We start from the raw sequence: 10,179 nt of genomic DNA, 5'->3' as shown, positions 1-10,179 counted from the left end.
GTTGTAATTTACCTTATCAGTTAATGGTAATTAGTGATTGTTTTGCAAAATATAGAAATAATCCACAATTTCAATGTATTTTTTAAAAAATGTAAAATAAATTTAAAAAAATATTGGGAGAACATTTCTCTCCTTTATTGTTTAGCTACAATATTAGACCCTAGGATTAGGAAAGATGGCTTATATATTTTACTTGAATCACATTGTGAAAATATGAATATTGATATGGGAAATAAAAAAGAATAAATTAATAATTTATTATTTGAAATGTATAGTTTGTATGAATCTGAAATTGTAGGAAATATTCCTACAACTTGTACATCATCTTCTTCTACTTCTAACCTTGAGCTCAATAGTAGAAGAGAATTTTTTTTTTTATTTAATAAGTAGAAGGCAGAAATCTGCTAGTTCTACAACAAGTTCATTTACTGAACTTAATTTTTATTTACAAGCAAATTTTTCTAATTTAGGTGAAGGATCAAATAATTTTCATATTTTAGCTTATTGGAGTGAACATTCAAAAAATTATCCAATTCTCGCCGCCATGGCACGCGATCTACTAACCCCTCCGATGTCTACAGTTCCATCAGAGTCTTGTTTTAGGACAGGTACTAGGGTGCTCGATGACAAAAGAAGCTACATGAACGATGAAAGCATCACTATAAAAAAAAAAAAATCAAGTATCTGTCGACGATGTGGGACTGCCAGCATTGACCAATGCCGGCAAACTACTGGCATCTTTCTTTCCCGATATAGCCACCATCGGGGAAAATCATGACCGCCAACATATCTGTACAAAACCGCCGGCCTAGGTGGCATCAATTTGGGCTCTTAAATTAAGTATTGTCAGCGATTTAGAATTGCCGACTTATCCTTTATTACATTGGTAGTCATAAACCACCGATAAAGTAAAAAAAAATAAATAAATATTTTTTAAATATATTATAAATACCAACATTACAAACCGCCGGTACAAGTAAAAGCAGACTACTGACATGATTTTCAATTTACATGTGTGCCGGTAGTGTAAAGCACCGGCATAGACACCAAGGACCGCCGATGTAGGTTTTGGTAAAAAAAGCCATACTCTTTTAGGCGGCGGTCGGAACCACCGGCTTTAGTTTTGTCAAAAACTGGCCTGCTCCTTCAGCGGGCAGTCTGGACCACCGGCCTAAGTTTTGCAAAAAATTGTCCTTCTCCTTTTAGCGGTGGCCTGAACCGTCGGATTAGACCATATCTAAGTCGCCATTTAAGCCTTATGTATAGCTACGTCGGCAATTAGATGACCACCGGCTTTGATCAATATATATATTTTTTTATAATATATTATTTTCAACATTTTTTTATATCCACACTTTATTGATCCACCACTATAATACATAATACACTCTTGCAAATTGATATATGCAAATTGTATAAAAGTTTAAATGTAAAACTCAATCTATTAATATAAAGATTGATCATTATAATATCGAAAACAAATTGTTCAAATACAATTTATTGTTCCTTTGATCTCTGACTGCTACTGCCTTCTTTCCCTGATCTTTGGCTTATACAACCTTCTTCCTCAGATTGTTCATCTTGCTGGAATAATTGGAACGTTTCAGGGCAATCATCTGATCTGGGTTGAGTTTGATAAGAGTGCAATCAGTGGAGCACATGCCTCTGATGTCATAGGCTTCTCTGTAGGGAAAAATATGGTCTTAACCTGCATGACCAAAAGCAAACAATACCACCTTAGATCAGAAAAATGAGGCAATAAGTGCAACTACAATTGGAAGCTGTAAGCCTCCTGTGTAAAGCACAATATCTATGTATCTCCTGTATGCCTCCACCTGTTTCATTAATTAGCATGTCCCATGGAGAGCCTCCAGCACTTTTTAAAACATTGCCTTGAAGATGTATGCAGCTGTGAAGCTGTGGTCGTGAGATCTGACATTGATGTGGAGATACACAATATAATTGTCCATCAACTATATATGGGGTTCCTCTTTTAATGTTTACTTGTATATTCTTACTGCATGCTTGTTATTCTTTCATAGCAATCAGCAAAGAATTAACCTGCATCCTGCACTTCCAAAGGCAATCCAGGTTTGGTAAGTATATGCTTATAACTATTCTCACATTGGTAACAGATATGGATACTAGGTGTTGAAGATGGTGAGGTAATAGAAAATAATGGGCTAAGACATCCTATGTGATAAGTAAAGAATTTGATCTTTTTCTTCTCTTGTTGATCATAGTATAAGAACATTTCATTCATGTACTCAAAATAGATAAGTGGAATGGTAATTCCCTAACTACTTGAAAATTAAGGACTACACAACACCTACCATCTATGGGTTGTGTCAAGTTTTATTGGCAACAAAGAAGAATCAAAGACAATAGGAAGTCTTGAACTAGTCAAATTTACCATCACAGAACCAGGAAGCTGGGATTGTATGGCAAGATAGGTAGGGCCACCACCACGACCAATACTCCCACCATGCCCATGAAACAATGTAACTTTAAATCCATATTCATTACAGGCAGCTATGACATCCCCTTGAGCTTTGTACAGTTCCCAAGCAGCAGTAAAGCAGCCAGGACTTGACAAACAGAATCACTATGCCTTTCTTAATGTAGTACATACCTCTTGGTGTCCATTATGGTTTTTTATTACATGATCCCGGTACCAATCAATGGATAACAACTTCCCGATCACTGAACCAACCCCTCTCAAGTCCTTCACAGTTTCAAATAGAGGGACAACTCGCAACCTGTTTCAAGACCAATTTAACTAGCATTGATTAAAGCTCTATACATGTCTAAAAATTCAATATATGCTTGAATAAAATTTAAGTTGCAACAATTCTAAGGCACCGTGCAATTTTTTGACACATACTCTGCACTCAAAGAAAAAGGTATAGTGCCCCATGTCATATCTTAGTTGGTTTTCTTTAAGTAAAAGAAAAGTAAAACTTCTTTACTAGTTGGTTTTTGTTTTATTGGAAAAGCTATTAATCTCTCATCTAAGAGTCATTTCCTCCCTGGAAAAAGCATTAAAAGCAAAGGAATGATAGAGATTTACTTTTCTCCTAGAAATAAAGTTAGAAATGGCAGGTATCACTGAGCAAGTCCTCACCTTTTCAAGTCTGACCAAAAGGTGAAAGAGTAAACAACAAAGGGGGAATAACTCAACTCATGTTGAAGAATCTTATTACAAAACAAATTTTCAAAAAGATGTCAAGTCCTAGATTAAACCCGGACTGTTGAGATATACTTTCTCAAGGATTTTCTAAAAGAGATTATAGAAGAAGCATGCAGACACAAGAGATCAACTAACACCCCTCTCCCCTATGAGTCATCATTAAATGCCTCCTTTATGTCAAAGTTTTGGCACACATTAGCTCCACCCATATTCTACTTTCAGTTTAAGATAGGTCTGAGTGTTCTAGGGAGGAATTAAGTATCTTTGAAAGCTCTGTAATGAAGCCATCTTCAATTGTTAGAATACTTTCAGCATATCCTTTGTAATCATACTTTCTCCATTTTCTTTATCAATTATTTTCCTATTTTTTGAATTATTTGGATAATTTGATCAAACTCATTCTAAAGAGAAGAACCCCAACTCTCCAAATTGCCAGCATACCAATATCAACTTAAATAAGAAAATGAGGCAGGGATTTTCTTTTGAGGGGACTAAGTTAAATAAGAAAATGAAATAGGAAGTATAGAAATTAGGGATTGGACAGAAATGGGGCAGGAAGTATGAAAAAGAACGAAATGTATACAACAAATCTAGCAGGCAAGTAGATTACTAACAAATCACTATAGCAGTTCCTAATACACCACAATTAAACTCACAGGAAGAGCTGTAGAAAACAGCTTGTGCTAAAACTTGAATTACACAAGCTCCTGTTAATCTTAGATACGATCAATCAGTATTTAATTTAATTCACCTTTCTCAACTTGCAAGGAAATCTGGTCCAGAAATTTTGCCTTCAGGGGAGGTGGGAAGGGCATAACAGAGTATACCTGAAGCGTGCCACCGGAGCTTTGGACTCTTGAGAAGATGGCGATGGTTATAATCTTTATCAGAAACTGAGAGAACAATTTGAATAGTCATAAGAACAGTTCGATTAGTCATAATTTCTGAGTAAGACACTTTCATTTCTGTCATTATTACAATTCTTATTGTTATGCTTGCCAAAAACAACCAATCCAACAACCTGTAAATCTGACCCCTAACAATCATTATTAACTTATCTGTTCCCTCAAATTTGTTACCTGCCCAGCTTTAGATAAGATTAGTCCTGCATCACAAAGGATGGGCATATTCCAATTATAATAGCATTGATGACTGCATTTTCCTTGAAGATAAATTTGTGACTTTTGTAAGATACACAATATTGTAGTCATATACTAAAGCAGAACACAGAGCACAAAAAATATCAACAGCAACTCATAAAAAAAAATAAAATAAGTGAAAAATACCAGCAGAACACTAATTTGGTTCCACTAAATATATAAAGATTATCATTTATTTAAGTATAAAAGCATAAGAAAATAATAGATATTTCCACCAGAGATAACTTTGTCAACAAGCAAATATGAAGTGTACCAAGTCAAAGTCAATGCATATCATTGCCAAAGTCGCACTAGCAATAAATAAGTACTTTATTTAAGTTCAAACTAAAACAATCATAATTGTTACTAGATGACATGGGCCTATCAGAGAAGTGTACCTTCTGACAAGTGGAAAAAAGAACCCCTCAAGTGAGGGAGATCCCTTACAAGTTAATATGAGCTTCTTATCCCACCAGCACCAGCACATCTTAACCAAAGATAAAAGTTAAACCAATAATAACACACCCTTGGGCAAGGCAAACTGTGGATCCATTAGTCAAACATTTTGACTTTTCTGTTGACCAATATGACAGTTCATTATTCTATAAGCTGAATCTTGATTTAATTAAGGTCCTCTCCTGATTTAATCTTCCTGAAATTTTGAGGAATCCTTCTTTAAAACATACCCAAAGCTCAACTCAGTCTAATGGCTGGATTGAGAGAAATTAGGCTCACAAATTCTACTCAGAATTTGGAGTATTCTTTTTAATGACATTCTTCTACACTCTCCTCTTTAGTTTCTTATTTTTTTACTTTTATTCGATGCTCACTGAAATAAATCTACATCACTTTTATTCCTCCAGAAAAAAGCATAATATCTTCTGGAATACCTTGTATCTCTGGTTTTTTCCCTCCATCATCCACAAAGTAAAAGTTATATATTGGAAACTTTACGGAAAAAAGTGTTGGCAATGCAGTGATATGGCAACTAATCATTTCATTCTCCCAAGATGATGTTTTTTATTCTAATGATATGTACTGGTAAATATGTGCAGACTGTTTTTTTTTTTTTTTTGTTTTTGTTTTTTTTTTCAGAGAGAAAAGGTTAACTTTCATTAAAAGAACAAAGGATGTGCAAGAGGATAATTGACAGCCATACTAGAGCAGGTTAACTTTCATAGGAATATTCTCAGGTCTTATTGGTGTCGTGAGCTCTACTAGAGCAGAATTGACAGCCATACTTCATGGACTAAAGTTAGATAAAAAGGTTGAAGAAGAGGAACATTGTGCTGGAAAGAGATTCCATGACTCTAGTAGGCTATCTGTCTGAAGAATAATATGGCAATAAAGATATGTATTAAGAGAACTCAAGCAACTAGCAAGGGAGTTGGTTGTTTCAGTTATTTGGGTACTGAGATCAGCAAGCTATATGGCTGATTCATTTGCAAAACAAGGGGTTATCAGGGAATGAATGTAAGTGGGGGAAGAAAACTATAGTTGAAGTAATAGTAGTGGTAGATGGTGAAAGCCAAGGTTCATGTACATAATATTCTTTTATCATATTCAATAACGAAGAGAACAGGTTTGCTTCATGGGCCTATTTTGTTGGACTGATCTTGCCATAGTAGGTAGGATCTCATTGGGCTGAAAGACATGAGATACAATGTGAAGTGGTTTAGCTCTGGTCCAGACTCTCAAAACCACATATGAGCTTTGGCTTGAAAACATCCAGTACAACCAACTCATATTGAAGTTGAAAAGACACCAAGTCAAATGAGGCCTTGGGTGAGGCTATTTCTTTGCACATACACTTTTTATAAATATTTTGACTTTTGAGTTATCATTTTCTGGAATATGATTTGTATATTATATAGACCAACAATGTTTACAAAATAATACATAAATAAATAATTGGTTATAAAGGTGATATGATCTGTTGAGTTCTGCCCTAGGGTGAAACTTCTAATGGTGCATCTAGTTTTATTTGGTTATTTGGTAGTGCAAATTGGATGAACTCAAATCCTCTGCACCATTGGTGCAGAAAATTTTCTGCATCATACCAATAGAAATTTGTTATGCCAGTCTGTAATTTTCCATTTCAAAATTAAAGTAATTTTTCAAGATGGTGTGTCAGATTGCTATTGGCTGGCGGTGCAGAGGACGTGAGTTCAAATTGGATGAGTTAGTTAAGGTTTATGATCAACCCAAACCTAAGGATACCAAACCCAAGATGCTAACTCTTCAACTTTAGTACTACTCAGGGTTGAGTTAAGTCTTGGTTGGGTTTGTCTGGCACTCTGGGTTAACTCAGATTTGACTTGACTGGGGATGTCAATGGGTTGGCTTTGGTACAGATTTACCTTCACCCTAATCTGTCCCTCCATTTATCCTACTTGAACCCAACCCATCTGTTAGATCTAATGGCACACTAAAGTCACCTTGTAGTGGGACAAGAATTTTGGAAGAATACATTGATTTCTTTGTTTATATATCAGTATTATTTATCAATTCAGTATTTTTTTACTTAGCTTATGACTGATTTATATATGTTTTTGGAACAAGTGAAATGATCTCTTGAATGGAGTTAGAACTTTCCATGACAGTTTTCTACTACTTTACCGAAGTATACTCATCGGTTGCTCAAAGGAGTCTAAAGAGATTTTGTCAGGTAATTATGAACACCAGCAAAGTGTCTCCTTGCATGTAAATCTATTCAAACTTTTGAATATTTGCTTCAAACTTCTGTTTTTTTCTTTTTTCTTGCAAATTTATCAGTTCTCTGGCCAATTTTATATGTGTGGCATTCTTTCATTTTATAGATAGGTTCTAGAGTATCACCACCATGCTTCTAGGTTTAAACTATGCTAGACCTAGGCATATTGGTGGGCTGGTTCTTGGTGCTCGCCATTTTTTTCCTCTTATATTGTCTTTGGTCATCTATCTTTAGCAGATAGGACTGTGAATGTATTGATCGATCACCATGTTGGTTGATGCAGATTAGGACATACAGTTATACAATTAAAACAATTTAAGCTTTCCAGCTTAAAATCTTGTAAATTATATAACAACATTTCGAAACTGGTCCAGACCAACTCCCAAGTCTATGCAATTCTGAGAAAACTCATAATACAAACATGGTAAGTCATCGCACTAAAAGTAAAAGCTGGACTTGTAGGGCAAAGAAATAAATGAATTGCATTAAGTAGTTTTTTGCCATCAATCCCTATTTTAATTAAATGAAAGGTGAAAATGCAACTCTTAAGCTCTATCTCTATTTAATAATAAATATTTTGCAATGCATTTCTAAAGATACATTCTTAAAGTCAAGATAAATTTCAAAAACATATTAAAGGCAAGCATACCTAAAACACGGCTTCATGAAAGCAAGATACTAATATATACAGGGGTTCTAGAATCCACATTTACTATTATGGGTAACTTTAATTATCCAAATAAATAAGCACGCTATTATGGGTTAAATAACCTTAATTATCCAAATAAATAAGCACATGTATTCAATTCACACAAGCATCAGTAGACAGAAATTCAAATTGAGTAGCGGAAATGGAGTACCAGGAATGAAGCTCAGTTGAACTCTCTGTCTTCACCGCAAACTCTCTGGCTTCAAATCTTCAAAACGGTGGGTATTCAATTGAACTCTCCGTGTACACTGCAAACTCTGGCTTCAAATCTTCAAAACGGTGGGGTATTCACAAGTAAGTTCATTGCTTCAAATCGACCTCTCTATTCGTGGCTTCGATCAAATCGACCTCTCTCAATTGATCTAGAATTCAAATCAACCTCTATGTTCGGGGCTTCAACTATTCCTCGCTTCATAGTTTTCCGAATCGCTTCCTCGCTTTATAGTTCTCCGAATCGCTTCACAGTTCTAGCATTGAGAATGAAAGACACGAAGTAGTTCTCTGAATCGGTCAAGAGAAAAGGATATATAGGCTCGAAGAAGCAAGAAGATAATGGCATGAGATTAGGGATTTAGTTCTCTGAATTGGTGGAGGAATTTTTATTTTTTCGCTTCATGGGGCTACACAACAGGGGTAGCCCATCCCCTTTCCCTTAACCCCCCAACCCCTGTGGCAGCGGGATTTGATCTCTCGTCACTACTCCGACGAGTCAGAGAACCTACCAACTGAGCCACCATCAGTTGGCGAATTGGTGGAGGAATTGAAGAAAGATGTATATTCTCAAAGAAACCAAGAAGGTAATGGCATCGAGATTTATGGAACCCATGATTTTTTTAGCGAGGGATTCGTCGTTTGACATTAACGACCCCTCTCTTCTCTTCTCTTGGCGCAACTTAACCGTTTTGGCGGGACCCCTAAAATTATATCTCAATTTTTATTATTTTTAATTTTATTTACCAATAAAAAACGCCGCCATGGTGTGTTACGTGATCCTGTTTTAATTAAAATTTGACCGCGGGCTCCTCCTAAATGGGTCATTTTTGTTCGAATTTGCCTATCTTTTCTGACATTAGATAAAGCTGCCGGAAGAAAATTGTTGGTTTAAGTCGTTTTTCTTGTAATGAATAAAGATGTACATTTACTTTAAGGATTGATTAGATGTAAAAGATAGATTATAAGATAAAGGAGGGCATGATATTACACTGTATATTTCACCTAAAGTAGATGATGAAAGTCATGAATGATGGTTTATGAATTTGACAATTTGTATAGAATTTTTTATTTTTTCAAATTAATGTAATTTTTTTTAATTTTATTTAATTTATTTGATATTTTTTTAATTTTTTAGCAATATAATTTTTTATTTTTTATTTTGTAACTATATTATATTTTTTATATTTTATTAATTTATTTCACGTTTATATTTCATTCATCCAAGTATTCAATGATCCAATCATTGTATTTGTAATTTGTACCATTCAAATTTAAATAAAATAAAAATCCTATTTTTCTTCCAATTTGTTATTCTATCATTCTTATTTCAATTTAGTTAAGTATTTTTTTCATTTATGTGTTAGATAACTTAGATTTCTCATTTCTTAATTTTTTAAATAGTTCACAATTCCCAAAGTTCAAAGAAAAGTTAAATATTTTAGTTTTACAATTTTACTTAGAAAAGAAATCAAAAATTTCAAGAAAAAACAAAATAAAAAAAAAAAACAGTGCAGCCTAATTCGGCCCAGGCCTAAGGCCCACCCTGTGGCCCAACCCAAGCCCACAGCATGGTCTGCAACCCGGCCCATCCCATGGGCCCACGTGGTTCTAGGTCGTGGGCCATCCTAGGCCAACCCCCAAAATTTCCATTGAGGAGGATGGCACGACCCATAACGACCCACCTTTTGCACAGGCCGGCCCAGCATGGCCCAATTTACACCTCTACCTAAGAAGTGAAGTATCGGTGAGGAGGCACATCAAATGAGCCGTTCACGTGAACCCCACATTCAAACAATCGAAAGCTTCTGCGCTTCAATCTCCATCAGTGAGGGCTTTTTGGACTTGTGAGGTAGGCCCCACCCCACCCCAGACAGCATATAAACAAGATTAATCAAAATCCAGATAGCCCAGATTTGATTAACCAAAGCTTCAGCCCTTAGAAAGGGCCATCACTCTAGCTTGAAGCATTTAGGCCGTGTTTATTTGATTTAGAACATTAATATAATTAAATACCCCATTTTATTTAGAAGAATGGCATGCACCCATACAAACTATAACCTATTAAAAGTTTTTTACGTTAATTTTTTTTTTGGGTTTTTATAGTTCAGTCCACTTCAAAAATCTGACCCTACCATATAGGTCAGATGAATCCTACCTGTAGATTGATGCTAAATTCATAAACAGGATGCGATTTATAGGGGACTACTAATAAATT

The 10,179-nt window shown here is 35.1% G+C and overlaps 1 long non-coding RNA gene across 2 annotated transcripts; it reads right to left on the bottom strand.

The window, feature by feature from the left end:
- Nucleotides 1-1,294: 1,294 nt before the first annotated feature.
- On the bottom strand, nt 1,295-8,646 carry LOC148849563 (uncharacterized). Of its 2 annotated transcripts, none has more exons than XR_016100643.1 (6): nt 7,903-8,646; nt 4,270-4,295; nt 4,018-4,083; nt 2,414-2,759; nt 1,836-2,068; nt 1,295-1,708 (listed from the first exon to the last, which is right to left on the bottom strand). It is a non-coding gene; the product is annotated as an uncharacterized LOC148849563 (long non-coding RNA). The 2 variants fall into 2 exon arrangements; XR_016100644.1 differs by having other exon boundaries at nt 1,298-1,708; nt 3,942-4,083; nt 7,903-8,620.
- Between the last annotated feature and the right edge of the window lie 1,533 nt (nt 8,647-10,179).

This window comes from Nelumbo lutea, chromosome 6 (assembly GCF_056320005.1).
Source record: "Nelumbo lutea isolate HS-2025 chromosome 6, American lotus-T2T, whole genome shotgun sequence".
NCBI classification, from domain to species: Eukaryota; Viridiplantae; Streptophyta; class Magnoliopsida; order Proteales; family Nelumbonaceae; genus Nelumbo; species Nelumbo lutea.
The sequence above is the reverse complement of the archived record's forward strand: the minus strand, read 5'-3'. Positions and strand labels throughout refer to the sequence as shown.